At 40.5% G+C, this 15,509-nt stretch overlaps 1 protein-coding gene across 2 annotated transcripts in view; it reads right to left on the bottom strand.

Moving 5' to 3' along the window:
• The window catches only part of LOC110790440 (uncharacterized), a 47,480-nt gene that overhangs the window by 1,269 nt on the left and 30,702 nt on the right, over positions 1–15,509 (bottom strand). The window lies entirely within an intron of this gene.

The following is a 15,509-nucleotide window of genomic DNA, read 5'->3' as shown; positions in this document are numbered from 1 at the left end:
AGATGCTTCTAAGCACCCAATAAGACCCCCGAGGACCCATGGGGTATGTGGGAACTAGGAAGCGCCTGGACCTCTAACGTTTCGCGTTTCCTAAAATGTAAAAATTTGCCAAAATCCCCCACCTAATGCACACTTTTTGACCAAATTTGACCCATTTGGTGGATTTTTTTTTGGATCTCCTCAAATTTTGGGGAATGTTTAATATGGTCATATAACAAGGTTTGGTATGAAAAAAAACCAACTTATTGGTCCCTTAAGGCCCTAGAATGTCATTTAATCCGCAACGCGCGTTTTATCAAAAGTCCCTTTAAATGCCGTTTAGGAGGCCTAGGAGATGCTTCTAAGCACCAGATATGACCCCCGGGGTATGTGGGAAGCGCCCGGACCTCTAAGTTTCCCGTTTCCTAAAATGTAAAAATTTGCCAAAATCCCCCACATAGTGCACACTTTTCGACCAAATTTGACCCGTTTTGTGGGTTTTTTTTAGATCTCCTCAAATTTTTGGGAATGTTTAATATATTCATATAATAAGGTTTGGTCGGGAAAAAACCAACTTATTGGTCCCTTAAGGCCCCGGAATTCCATATATTATGCAACACGTGTTTTTTCAAAAATCCCTTTAAATTCCATTTAGGAGGCCGAGGAGATGCTTCTAAGCACCCAATATGACCCCCCGAGCCCATGAAGTATGTGGGAAGCGCCCGGACCCCTAACATTTCCCATTTCCTAAAATGTAAAAATTAGCAAAATCGCCCGCCTTATGCACACTTTTTGACCAAATTTGACCGACTTTGTGGATTTTTTTTGGATCTCATCAAATTTTGGGGAATGTTTAATATGATCATATAATAAAGCTTGGTCGGGAAAAAACCAACTTAATGGTACCTTAAGGCCCCAGAATGTCATTTATTCTACAACGCGCGTTTTTTAGAAGTCCCTTTAAATGCCATTTAGGAGGCCGGGGAGATGCTGCTAAGCACCCAATATGACCCTTGGGGACCGAAAGGGTATGTGGGAAGCGCCCGGACCTCTAACGTTTCAAGTTTCTTAAAATGTAAAAATTAGCCAAAATCGCCCACCTATAATGCACACTTTTCGACCAAATTTGACCCGTTTTGTGGGTTTTTTTTTTTAGATCTCATAAAATTTTGGGGAATGTATAATATGGTCATATAATAAGGTTTGGTCGGGAAAAAATAAACTTATTGGTCTCTTAAGGCCCCGGAATTCCATTTATTTCACAACGCGCGTTTTTTCGAAGTCCCTTTAAATGCCATTTAGGAGGCCGGGGAAATGTTGCTAAGCACCCAATATGACCCCTAGGACCCATAGGGTATGTGGGAAGTGCCCGGACCTCTAACGTTTCAAGTTTCTTAAAATTTAAAAATTAGCCAAAATCACCCACCTATAATGCACACTTTTCGACCAAATTTGACCCGTTTTGTGGTTTTTTTTTAGATCTCCTCAAATTTTGGGGAATGTATAATTTGGTCATTTAATAAGGTTTGGTCGGAAAAAAACCAACTAATTGGTCCCTTAAGGTCCCGGAATTCCATTTATTTCATAACGCGCGTTTTTTCGAAGTCCTTTTAAATGCCATTTAGGAGGCTGGGGAGATGCTGCTAAGCACCCAATATGACCCCTGGGGACCCAAAGGGTATGTGGGAAGCGCCCGGACCTCTAACGTTTCAAGTTTCTTAAAATGTAAAAATTAGCCAAAATCGCCCACCTATAATGCACACTTTTCGACCAAATTTGACCCGTTTTGTGGTTTTTTTTTTAGATCTCCTCAAATTTTGGGGAATGTATAATATGGTCATATAATAAGGTTTGGTCGGGAAAAAACCAACTTATTGGTCCCTTAAGGCCCCGGAATTCCATTTATTTCACAACGCGCGTTTTTTCGAAGTCCCTTTAAATACCATTTAGGAGGCCGGGGAGATGCTGCTAAGCACCCAATATGACCCCTGGGGACCCATAGGGTATGTGGGAAGTTCCCGTACATCTAACGTATCAAGTTTCTTAAAATTTAAAAATTAGCCAAAATCGTATAATGCACACTTTTCGACCAAATTTGATCGTTTTGTGGTTTTTTTTTAGATCTCCTAAAATTTTGGGGAATGTTTAATATGGTCATATAATAAGGTTTGGTCGGGAAAAAACCAACTTATTGGTCCCTTAAGGCCTCGGAATTCAATATATTCTGCAACACGTGTTTTTTCAAAAATCCCTTTAAATTCCATTTAGGAGGCCGAGGAGATGCTTCTACGCACCCAATATGACCCTCCGAGAACCCATGAAGTATGTGGGAAGCGCCCGGACCCCTAACATTTCCCATTTCCTAAAATGTAAAAATTAGCAAAATCGGCCACCTTATGCACACTTTTTGACCAAATTTGGCCGACTTTGTGGATTTTTTTTGGATCTCATCAAATTTTGGGAATGTTTAATATGATCATATAATAAAGCTTGGTGGGGAAAAAAATCAACTTAATGGTACCTTAAGGCCCCAGAATGTCATTTATTCTACAACACGCGTTTTTTCGAAGTCCCTTTAAATGCCATTTAGGAGGTCGGGGAAATGTTGCTAAGCACCCAATATGACCCCTGGGACCCATAGGGTATGTGGGAAGTGCCCGGACCTCTAACGTTTTAAGTTTCTTAAAATTTAAAAATTAGCCAAAATCACCCACCTATAATACACACTTTTCGACCAAATTTGACCCGTTTTGTGGGTTTTTTTAGATCTTCTCGAATTTTGGAGAATGTATAATATGGTCATATAATAAGGTTTGGTCAGAAAAAAACCAACTAATTGGTCCCTTAAGGCCCCGGAATTCCATTTATTTCACAACGCGCGTTTTTTCTAAGTCCCTTTAAATGCCATTTAGGAGGCCGGGGAGATGCTGCTAAGCACCCAATATGACCCCTGGGGACCCATAGGGTATGTGGGAAGCGCCTGAACCTCTAACGTTTCGAGTTTCTTAAAATTTAAAAATTAACCAAAATCGCTCACCTATAATGAACACTTTTCGACCAAATTTGACCCGTTTTGTGGTTTTTTTTTTAGATCTTCTAAAATTTTGGATAATGTATAATATGGTCATATAATAAGGTTTGGTCGGGAAAAAACCAACTTATTGGTCCCTTAAGGCCCCGGAATTCCATTTATTTCACAACGCGCGTTTTTTCGAAGTCCCTTTAAATGACATTTAGGAGGCCGGGGAGATGCTGCTAAGCACCCAATATGACCCCTGGGGACCCAAAGGGTATGTGGGAAGCGCCCGGACCTATAACGTTTCAAGTTTCTTAAAATGTAAAAATTAGCCAAAATCGCCCACCTATAATGCACACTTTTCGACCAAATTTGACCCGTTTTGTGGTTTTTTTTTAGATCTTCTCAAATTTTGGATAATGTATAATATGGTCATATAATAAGGTTTGGTCGGGAAAAAACCAACTTATTGGTCCCTTAAGGCCCCGGAATTCCATTTATTTCACAACGCGCGTTTTTTCGAAGTCCCTTTAAATGCCATTTAGGAGGCCGGGGAGATGCTGCTAAGCACCCAATATGACCCCTGTGGACCCAAAGGGTATGTGGGAAGCGCCCGAACCTCTAACGTTTCAAGTTTCTTAAAATGTAAAAATTAGCCAAAATCGCCCATCTATAATGCACACTTTTCGACCAAATTTGACCCGTTTTATGGTTTTTTTTAGATCTCCTCAAATTTTTGGGAATGTATAATATGGTCATATAAAAAGGTTTGGTCGGGAAAAAACCAACTTATTGGACCCTTAAGGTCCCGGAATTCCATTTATTTCACAACGCGCGTTTTTTCGAAGTCCCTTTAAATGCCATTTAGGAGGTCGGGGAAATGTTGCTAAGCACCCAATATGACCCCTGGGACCCATAGGGTATGTGGGAAGTGCCCGGACCTCTAACGTTTTAAGTTTCTTAAAATTTAAAAATTAGCCAAAATCACCCAATTATAATGCACACTTTTCGACCAAATTTGACCCGTTTTGTGGTTTTTTTTAGAACTTTTCGAATTTTGGAGAATGTATAATATGGTAATATAATAAGGTTTGGTCAGAAAAAAACCAACTAATTGGTCCCTTAAGGCCCCGGAATTCCATTTATTTCACAACGCGCGTTTTTTCGAAGTCCCTTTAAATGCCATTTAGGAGGCCGGGGAGATGCTGCTAAGCACCCAATATGACCCCTGGGGACCCAAAGGGTATGTGGGAAGCGCCCGGACCTCTAACGTTTCAAGTTTCTTAAAATGTAAAAATTAGCCAAAATCGCCCACCTATAATGCACCCTTTTCGACCAAATTTGACCCGTTTTGTGGTTTTTTTTTAGATCTTCTCAAATTTTGGATAATGTTTAATATAATCATATAATAAAGCTTGGTGGGGAAAAAAATCAACTTAATGGTACCTTAAGGCCCCAGAATGTCATTTATTCTACAACACGCGTTTTTTCGAAGTCCCTTTAAATGCCATTTAGGAGGTCGGGGAAATGTTGCTAAGCACCCAATATGACCCCTGGGACCCATAGGGTATGTGGGAAGTGCCCGGACCTCTAACGTTTTAAGTTTCTTAAAATTTAAAAATTAGCCAAAATCACCCACCTATAATACACACTTTTCGACCAAATTTGACCCGTTTTGTGGTTTTTTTTAGATCTTCTCGAATTTTGGAGAATGTATAATATGGTCATATAATAAGGTTTGGTCAGAAAAAAACCAACTAATTGGTCCCTTAAGGCCCCGGAATTCCATTTATTTCACAACGCGCGTTTTTTCGAAGTCCCTTTAAATGCCATTTAGGAGGCCGGGGAGATGCTGCTAAGCACCCAATATGATCTCTGGGGACCCATAGGGTATGTGGGAAGCGCCTGAACCTCTAACGTTTCGAGTTTCTTAAAATTTAAAAATTAGCCAAAATCGCCCACCTATAATGCACACTTTTCGACCAAATTTGACCCGTTTTGTGATTTTTTTTTTTTAGATCTCATAAAATTTTGGGGAATGTATAATATGGTTATATAATAAGGTTTGGTCGGGAAAAAACCAACTTATTGGTCCCTTAAGGCCCCGGAATTCCATTTATTCTACAACGCGCGTTTTTTCGAAGTCCCTTTAAATGCCATTTAGGAGGCCGGGGAGATGCTGCTAAGCACCCAATATGACCCCTGGGGACCCAAAGGGTATGTAGGAAGCGCCCGGACCTCTAACATTTCAAGTTTCTTAAAATGTAAAAATTAGCCAAAATCGTCCACCTATAATGCACACTTTTCGACCAAATTTGACCCGTTTTGTGGTTTTTTTTTTAGATCTCATGAAATTTTGGGGAATGTTTAATATGATCATATAATAAAGCTTGGTCGGGAAAAAAACAACTAATTGGCCCCTTAAGGCCCCAGAATGTCATTTAATCTACAACACGCGTTTTTTCGAAGTCCCTTTAAATGCCATTTAGGAGGCCGGGGAGATGCTGCTAAGCACCCAATATGACCCCTGGGGACTGAAAGGGTATGTGGGAAGCGCCCGGACCTCTAACGTTTCAAGTTTCTTAAAATATAAAAATTAGCCAAAATCGCTCACCTATAATGCACACTTTTCGACCAACTTTGACCCGTTTTGTGGTTTTTTTTTAGATCTTCTCAAATTTTGGATAATGTATAATATGGTCATATAATAAGGTTTGGTCGGGAAAAAACCAACTTATTGGTCCCTTAAGGCCCCGGAATTCCATTTATTTCACAACGCGCGTTTTTTCGAAGTCCCTTTAAATGACATTTAGGAGGCCGGGGAGATGCTGCTAAGCACCCAATATGACCCCTGGGGACCCAAAGGGTATGTGGGAAGCGCCCGGACCTATAACGTTTCAAGTTTCTTAAAATGTAAAAATTAGCCAAAATCGCCCACCTATAATGCACACTTTTCGACCAAATTTGACCCGTTTTGTGGTTTTTTTTTAGATCTTCTCAAATTTTGGATAATGTATAATATGGTCATATAATAAGGTTTGGTCGGGAAAAAACCAACTTATTGGTCCCTTAAGGCCCCGGAATTCCATTTATTTCACAACGCGCGTTTTTTCGAAGTCCCTTTAAATGCCATTTAGGAGGCCGGGGAGATGCTGCTAAGCACCCAATATGACCCCTGGGGACCCAAAGGGTATGTGGGAAGCGCCCGAACCTCTAACGTTTCAAATTTCTTAAAATGTAAAAATTAGCCAAAATCGCCCACCTATAATGCACACTTTTCGACCAAATTTGACCCGTTTTATGGTTTTTTTTTAGATCTTCTCAAATTTTGGATAATGTATAATATGGTCATATAATAAGGTTTGGTCGGGAAAAAACCAACTTATTGGTCCCTTAAGGCCCCGGAATTCCATTTATTTCACAACGCGCGTTTTTTCGAAGTCCCTTTAAATGCCATTTAGGAGGCCGGGGAGATGCTGCTAAGCACCCAATATGACCCCTGGGGACCCAAAGGGTATGTGGGAAGCGCCCGAACCTCTAACGTTTCAAGTTTCTTAAAATGTAAAAATTAGCCAAAATCGCCCACCTATAATGCACACTTTTCGACCAAATTTGACCCGTTTTATGGTTTTTTTTTAGATCTTCTCAAATTTTGGATAATGTATAATATGGTCATATAATAAGGTTTGGTCGGGAAAAAACCAACTTATTGGTCCCTTAAGGCCCCGGAATTCCATTTATTTCACAACGCGCGTTTTTTCGAAGTCCCTTTAAATGCCATTTAGGAGGCCGGGGAGATGCTGCTAAGCACCCAATATGACCCCTGGGGACCCAAAGGGTATGTAGGAAGCGCCCGGACCTCTAACATTTCAAGTTTCTTAAAATATAAAAATTAGCCAAAATCGCCCACCTATAATGCACACTTTTCGACCAAATTTGACCCGTTTTGTGGTTTTTTTTTAGATCTTCTCAAATTTTGGATAATGTATAATATGGTCATATAATAAGGTTTGGTCGGGAAAAAACCAACTTATTGGTCCCTTAAGGCCCCGGAATTCCATTTATTTCACAACGCGCGTTTTTTCGAAGTCCCTTTAAATGCCATTTAGGAGGCCGGGGAGATGCTGCTAAGCACCCAATATGACCCCTGGGGACCCAAAGGGTATGTGGGAAGCGCCCGAACCTCTAACGTTTCAAATTTCTTAAAATGTAAAAATTAGCCAAAATCGCCCACCTATAATGCACACTTTTCGACCAAATTTGACCCGTTTTATGGTTTTTTTTTAGATCTTCTCAAATTTTGGATAATGTATAATATGGTCATATAATAAGGTTTGGTCGGGAAAAAACCAACTTATTGGTCCCTTAAGGCCCCGGAATTCCATTTATTTCACAACGCGCGTTTTTTCGAAGTCCCTTTAAATGCCATTTAGGAGGCCGGGGAGATGCTGCTAAGCACCCAATATGACCCCTGGGGACCCAAAGGGTATGTGGGAAGCGCCCGAACCTCTAACGTTTCAAGTTTCTTAAAATGTAAAAATTAGCCAAAATCGCCCACCTATAATGCACACTTTTCGACCAAATTTGACCCGTTTTGTGGTTTTTTTTTAGATCTTCTCAAATTTTGGATAATGTATAATATGGTCATATAATAAGGTTTGGTCGGGAAAAAACCAACTTATTGGTTCCTTAAGGCCCCGGAATTCCATTTATTTCACAACGCGCGTTTTTTCGAAGTCCCTTTAAATGCCATTTAGGAGGCCGGGGAGATGCTGCTAAGCACCCAATATGACCCCTAGGGACCCAAAGGGTATGTGGGAAGCGCCCGAACCTCTAACGTTTCAAGTTTCTTAAAATGTAAAAATTAGCCAAAATCGCCCACCTACTATAATGCACACTTTTCGACCAAATTTGACCCGTTTTGTGGGTTTTTTTTAGATCTTCTCAAATTTTGGATAATGTATAATATGGTCATATAATAAGGTTTGGTCGGGAAAAAACCAACTTATTGGTCCCTTAAGGCCCCGGAATTCCATTTATTTCACAACGCGCGTTTTTTCGAAGTTCCTTTAAATGCCATTTAGGAGGCCGGGGAGATGCTGCTAAGCACCCAATATGACCCCTGGGGACCCAAAGGGTATGTGGGAAGCGCCCGAACCTCTAACGTTTCAAGTTTCTTAAAATGTAAAAATTAGCCAAAATCGGGCCACCTATAATGCACACTTTTCGACCAAATTTGACCCGTTTTATGGTTTTTTTTTAGATCTCCTCAAATTTTGGGGAATGTATAATATGGTCATATAAAAAGGTTTGGTCGGGAAAAAACCAACTTATTGGACCCTTAAGGTCCCGGAATTCCATTTATTTCACAACGCGCGTTTTTTCGAAGTCCCTATAAATGCCATTTAGGAGGTCGGGGAAATGTTGCTAAGCACCCAATATGACCCCTGGGACCCATAGGGTATGTGGGAAGTGCCCGGACCTCTAACGTTTTAAGTTTCTTAAAATTTAATAATTAGCCAAAATCACCCACCTATAATGAACACTTTTCGACCAAATTTGACCCGTTTTGTGGTTTTTTTTAGATCTTCTCGAATTTTGGAGAATGTATAATATGGTCATATAATAAGGTTTGGTCAGAAAAAAACCAACTAATTGGTCCCTTAAGGCCCCGGAATTCCATTTATTTCACAACGCGCGTTTTTTCGAAGTCCCTTTAAATGCCATTTAGGAGGCCGGGGAGATGCTGCTAAGCACCCAATATGACCCCTGGGGACCCAAAGGGTATGTGGGAAGCGCCCGGACCTCTAACGTTTCAAGTTTCTTAAAATGTAAAAATTAGCCAAAATCGCCCACCTATAATGTACCCTTTTCGACCAAATTTGACCCGTTTTGTGGTTTTTTTTTAGATCTTCTCAAATTTTGGATAATGTATAATATGGTCATATAATAAGGTTTGGTCGGGAAAAAACCAACTTATTGGTCCCTGGAATTCCATTTATTTCACAACGCGCGTTTTTTCGAAGTCCCTTTAAATGCCATTTAGGAGGCCGGGGAGATGTTGCTAAGCACCCAATATGACCCCTGGGGACCCGAAGGGTATGTGGGAAGCGCCTGAACCTCTAACGTTTCGAGTTTCTTAAAATTTAAAAATTAGCCAAAATCGCCCACCTATAATGCACACTTTTCGACCAAATTTGACCCGTTTTGTGATTTTTTTTTTTTAGATCTCATAAAATTTTGGGGAATGTATAATATGGTTATATAATAAGGTTTGGTCGGGAAAAAACCAACTTATTGGTCCCTTAAGGTCCCGGAATTCCATTTATTCTACAACGCGCGTTTTTTCGAAATCCCTTTAAATGCCATTTAGGAGGCCGGGGAGATGCTGCTAAGCACCCAATATGACCCCTGGGGACCCAAAGGGTATGTAGGAAGCGCCCGGACCTCTAACATTTCAAGTTTCTTAAAATGTAAAAATTAGCCAAAATCGTCCACCTATAATGCACACTTTTCGACCAAATTTGACCCGTTTTGTGGTTTTTTTTTTTTAGATCTCATGAAATTTTGGGGAATGTTTAATATGATCATATAATAAAGCTTTGTCGGGAAAAAAACAACTAATTGGCCCCTTAAGGCCCCAGAATGTCATTTAATCTACAACACGCGTTTTTTCGAAGTCCCTTTAAATGCCATTTAGGAGGCCGGGGAGATGCTGCTAAGCACCCAATATGACCCCTGGGGACCGAAAAGGTATGTGGAAAGCGCCCGGACCTCTAACGTTTCAAGTTTCTTAAAATATAAAAATTAACCAAAATCGCTCCCCTATAATGCACACTTTTCGACCAACTTTGACCCGTTTTGTGGTTTTTTTTTAGATCTTCTCAAATTTTGGATAATGTATAATATGGTCATATAATAAGGTTTGGTCGGGAAAAAACCAACTTATTGGTCCCTTAAGGCCCCGGAATTCCATTTATTTCACAACGCGCGTTTTTTCGAAGTCCCTTTAAATGCCATTTATGAGGCCGGGGAGATGCTGCTAAGCACCCAATATGACCCCTGGGGACCCAAAGGGTATGAGGGAAGCGCCCGAACCTCTAACGTTTCAAGTTTCTTAAAATGCAAAAATTAGCCAAAATCGCCCACCTATAATGCACACTTTTCGACCAAATTTGACCCGTTTTATGGTTTTTTTTTAGATCTCCTCAAATTTTGGGGAATGTATAATATGGTCATATAATAAGGTTTGGTCGGGAAAAAACCAACTTATTGGACCCTTAAGGTCCCGGAATTCCATTTATTTCACAACGCGTGTTTTTTCGAAGTCCCTTTAATTGCCATTTAGGAGGCCGGGGAAATGTTGCTAAGCACCCAATATGACCCCTGAGACCCATAGGGAATGTGGGAAGTGCCCGGATCTCTAACGTTTCAAGTTTCTTAAAATTTAAAAATTAGCCAAAATCACCCACCTATAATGCACACTTTTCGACCAAATTTGACCCGTTTTGTGGTTTTTTTTTAGATCTCCTCAAATTTTGGAGAATGTATAATATGGTCATATAATAAGGTTTGTCAGAAAAAAACCAACTAATTGGTCCCTTAAGGCCCCGGAATTCCATTTATTTCACAACGCGCGTTTTTTCGAAGTCCCTTTAAATGCCATTTAGGAGGCCGGGGAGATGCTGCTAAGCACCCAATATGACCCCTGGGGACCCAAAGGGTATGTGGGAAGCGCCCGAACCTCTAACGTTTCAAGTTTCTTAAAATGTAAAAATTAGCCAAAATCGCCCACCTATAATGCACACTTTTCGACCAAATTTGACCCGTTTTGTGGTTTTTTTTTAGATCTCCTCAAATTTTGGAGAATGTATAATATGGTCATATAATAAGGTTTGGTCAGAAAAAAACCAACTAATTGGTCCCTTAAGGCCCCGGAATTCCATTTATTTCACAACGCGCGTTTTTTCGAAGTCCCTTTAAATGACATTTAGGAGGCCGGTGAGATGCTGCTAAGCACCCAATATGACCCCTGGGGACCCAAAGGGTATGTGGGAAGCGCCCGGACCTCTAACGTTTCAAGTTTCTTAAAATGTAAAAATTAGCCAAAATCACCCACCTATAATGCACACTTTTCGACCAAATTTGACCCGTTTTGTGGTTTTTTTTTAGATCTTCTCAAATTTTTGATAATGTATAATATGGTCATATAATAAGGTTTGGTCAGGAAAAAACCAACTTATTGGTACCTTAAGGCCCCGGAATTCCATTTATTTCACAACGCGCGTTTGTTCGAAATCCCTTTAAATGCCATTTAGGAGGCCGGGGAGATGCTGCTAAGCACCCAATATGACCCCTTGGGACCCAAAGGGTATGTGGGAAGCGCCCGAACCTCTAACGTTTCAAGTTTCATAAAATGTAAAAATTAGCCAAAATCGCCCACCTATAATGCACACTTTTCGACCAAATTTGACCCGTTTTATGGGTTTTTTTTAGATCTCCTCAAATTTTGGGGAATGTATAATATGGTCATATAAAAAGGTTTGGTCGGGAAAAAACCAACTTATTGGACCCTTAAGGTCCCGGAATTCCATTTATTTCACAACGCGCGTTTTTTCGAAGTCCCTTTAAATGCCATTTAGGAGGCCGGGGAAATGTTGCTAAGCACCCAATATGACCCCTGGGACCCATAGGGTATGTGGGAAGTGCCCGGACCTCTAACGTTTTAAGTTTCTTAAAATTTAAAAATTAGCCAAAATCACCCACCTATAATGCACACTTTTCGACCAAATTTGACCCGTTTTGTGGTTTTTTTTTAGATCTCCTCGAATTTTGGAGAATGTATAATATGGTCATATAATAAGGTTTGGTCAGAAAAAAACCAACTAATTGGTCCCTTAAGGCCCCGGAATTCCATTTATTTCACAACGCGCGTTTTTTCGAAGTCCCTTTAAATGCCATTTAGGAGGCCGGGGAGATGCTGCTAAGCACCCAATATGACCCCTGGGGACCCAAAGGGTATGTGGGAAGCGCCCGAACCTCTAACGTTTCAAGTTTCTTAAAATGTAAAAATTAGCCAAAATCGCCCACCTATAATGCACCCTTTTCGACCAAATTTGACCCGTTTTGTGGTTTTTTTTTAGATCTTCTCAAATTTTGGATAAAGTATAATATGATCATATAATAAGGTTTGGTCGGGAAAAAACCAACTTATTGGTCCCTTAAGGCCCCGGAATTCCATTTATTTCACAACGCGCGTTTTTTCGAAGTCCCTTTAAATGCCATTTAGGAGGCCAGGGAGATGCTGCTAAGCACCCAATATGACCCCTGGGGACCCAAAGGGTATGTGGGAAGCGCCCGAACCTCTAACGTTTCAAGTTTCTTAAAATGTAAAAATTAGCCAAAATCGCCCACCTATAATGCACACTTTTCGACCAAATTTGACGAGTTTTATGGTTTTTTTTTAGATCTCCTCAAATTTTGGGGAATGTATAATATGGTCATATAAAAAGGTTTGGTCGGGAAAAAACCAACTTATTGGACCCTTAAGGTCCCGGAATTCCATTTATTTCACAACGCGCGTTTTTTCGAAGTCCCTTTAAATGCCATTTAGGAGGCCAGGGAGATGCTGCTAAGCACCCAATATGACCCCTGGGGACCCAAAGGGTATGTGGGAAGCGCCCGAACCTCTAACGTTTCAAGTTTCTTAAAATGTAAAAATTAGCCAAAATCGCCCACCTATAATGCACACTTTTCGACCAAATTTGACCCGTTTTATGGTTTTTTTTTAGATCTCCTCAAATTTTGGGGAATGTATAATATGGTCATATAAAAAGGTTTGGTCGGGAAAAAACCAACTTATTGGACCCTTAAGGTCCCGGAATTCCATTTATTTCACAACGCGCGTTTTTTCGAAATCCCTTTAAATGCCATTTAGGAGGCCAGGGAGATGCTGCTAAGCACCCAATATGACCCCTGGGGACCCAAAGGGTATGTGGGAAGCGCCCGAACCTCTAACGTTTCAAGTTTCTTAAAATGTAAAAATTAGCCAAAAACACCCACCTATAATGCACACTTTTCGACCAAATTTGACCCGTTTTATGGTTTTTTTTTAGATCTCCTCAAATTTTGGGGAATGTATAATATGGTCATATAAAAAGGTTTGGTCGGGAAAAAACCAACTTATTGGACTCTTAACGTCCCGGAATTTCATTTATTTCACAACGCGCGTTTTTTCGAAGTCCCTTTAAATGCCATTTAGGAGGCCGGGGAGATGTTGCTAAGCACCCAATATGACCCATGGGGACCCAAAGGGTATGTGGGAAGCGCCCGGACCTCTAACGTTTCAAGTTTCTTAAAATGTAAAAATTAGCCAAAATCGCCCACCTATAATGCACCCTTTTCGACCAAATTTGACCCGTTTTGTGGTTTTTTTTTAGATCTTCTCAAATTTTGGATAAAGTATAATATGGTCATATAATAAGGTTTGGTCGGGAAAAAACCAAGTTATTCGTCCCTTAAGGCCCCGGAATTCCATTTATTTCACAACGCGCGTTTTTTCGAAATCCCTTTAAATGCCATTTAGGAGGCCGGGGAGATGCTGTTAAGCACCCAATATGACCCCTGGGGACCCAAAGGGTATGTGGGAAGCGCCCGAACCTCTAACGTTTCAAGTTTCTTAAAATTTAAAAATTAGCCAAAATCACCCACCCACTTTTCGACCAAATTTGACCCGTTTTGTGGGGTTTTTTTTAGATCTCCTCGAATTTTGGAGAATGTATAATATGGTCATATAATAAGGTTTGGTCAGAAAAAAACCAACTAATTGGTCCCTTAAGGCCCCGGAATTCCATTTATTTCACAACGCGCGTTTTTTCGAAATCCCTTTAAATGCCATTTAGGAGGCCGGGGAGATGTTGCTAAGCACCCAATATGACCCCTGGGGACCCAAAGGGTATGTGGGAAGCGCCCGGACCTCTAACGTTTCAAGTTTCTTAAAATGTAAAAATTAGCCAAAATCGCCCACCTATAATGCACACTTTTCGACCAAATTTGACCCGTTTTATGGTTTTTTTTTAGATCTCCTCAAATTTTGGGGAATGTATAATATGGTCATATAAAAAGGTTTGGTCGGGAAAAAACCAACTTATTGGTCCCTTAAGGCCCCGGAATTCCGTTTATTTCACAACGCGCGTTTTTTCTAAATCCCTTTAAATGCCATTTAGGAGGCCGGGGAGATGCTGCTAAGCACCCAATATGACCCCTGGGGACCCAAAGGGTATGTGGGAAGCGCCCGGACCTCTAACGTTTCAAGTTTCTTAAAATGTAAAAATTAGCCAAAATCGGCCACCTATAATGCACACTTTTCGACCAAATTTGACCCGTTTTGTGGTTTTTTTTAGATCTTCTCAAATTTTGGATAATGTATAATATGGTCATATAATAAGGTTTGGTCGGGAAAAAACCAACTTATTGGTCCCTTAAGGCCCCGGAATTCCGTTTATTTCACAACGCGCGTTTTTTTCGAAATCCCTTTAAATGCCATTTAGGAGGCCGGGGAGATGCTGCTAAGCACCCAATATGACCCCTGGGGACCCAAAGGGTATGTGGGAAGCGCCCAAACCTCTAACGTTTCAAGTTTCTTAAAATGTAAAAATTAGCCAAAATCGCCCACCTATAATGCACACTTTTCGACCAAATTTGACCCGTTTTATGGATTTTTTTTAGATCTCCTCAAATTTTGGGGAATGTATAATATGGTCATATAAAAAAGTTTGGTCGGGAAAAAAACCAACTTATTGGACCCTTAAGGTCCCGGAATTCCATTTATTTCACAACGCGCGTTTTTTCGAAGTCCCTTTAAATGCCATTTAGGAGGCCGGGGAAATGTTGCTAAGCACCCAATATGACCCCTGGGACCCAAAGGGTATGTGGGAAGCGCCCGAACCTCTAACGTTTCAAGTTTCTTAAAATGTAAATATTAGCCAAAATCACCCACCTATAATGCACACTTTTCGACCAAATTTGACCCGTTTTATGGTTTTTTTTTAGATCTCCTCAAATTTTGGGGAATGTATAATATGGTCATATAAAAAGGTTTGGTCGGGAAAAAACCAACTTATTAGACCCTTAAGGTCCCGGAATTCCATTTATTTCACAACGCGCGTTTTTTCGAAATCCCTTTAAATGCCATTTAGGAGGCCAGGGAGATGCTGCTAAGCACCCAATATGACCCCTGGGGACCCAAAGGGTATGTGGGAAGCGCCCGAACCTCTAACGTTTCAAGTTTCTTAAAATGTAAAAATTAGCCAAAAACGCCCACCTATAATGCACACTTTTCGACCAAATTTGACCCGTTTTATGGTTTTTTTTTAGATCTCCTCAAATTTTGGGGAATGTATAATATGGTCATATAAAAAGGTTTGGTCGGGAAAAAACCAACTTATTGGACTCTTAACGTCCCGGAATTTCATTTATTTCACAACGCGCGTTTTTTCGAAGTCCCTTTAAATGC

The sequence above is a fragment of the Spinacia oleracea genome, chromosome 4 (genome assembly GCF_020520425.1).
Source record: "Spinacia oleracea cultivar Varoflay chromosome 4, BTI_SOV_V1, whole genome shotgun sequence".
NCBI lineage: Eukaryota > Viridiplantae > Streptophyta > Magnoliopsida > Caryophyllales > Amaranthaceae > Spinacia > Spinacia oleracea.
Note: the sequence above shows the minus strand (reverse complement) of the source record. Positions and strands in the feature narration are given on the sequence as shown.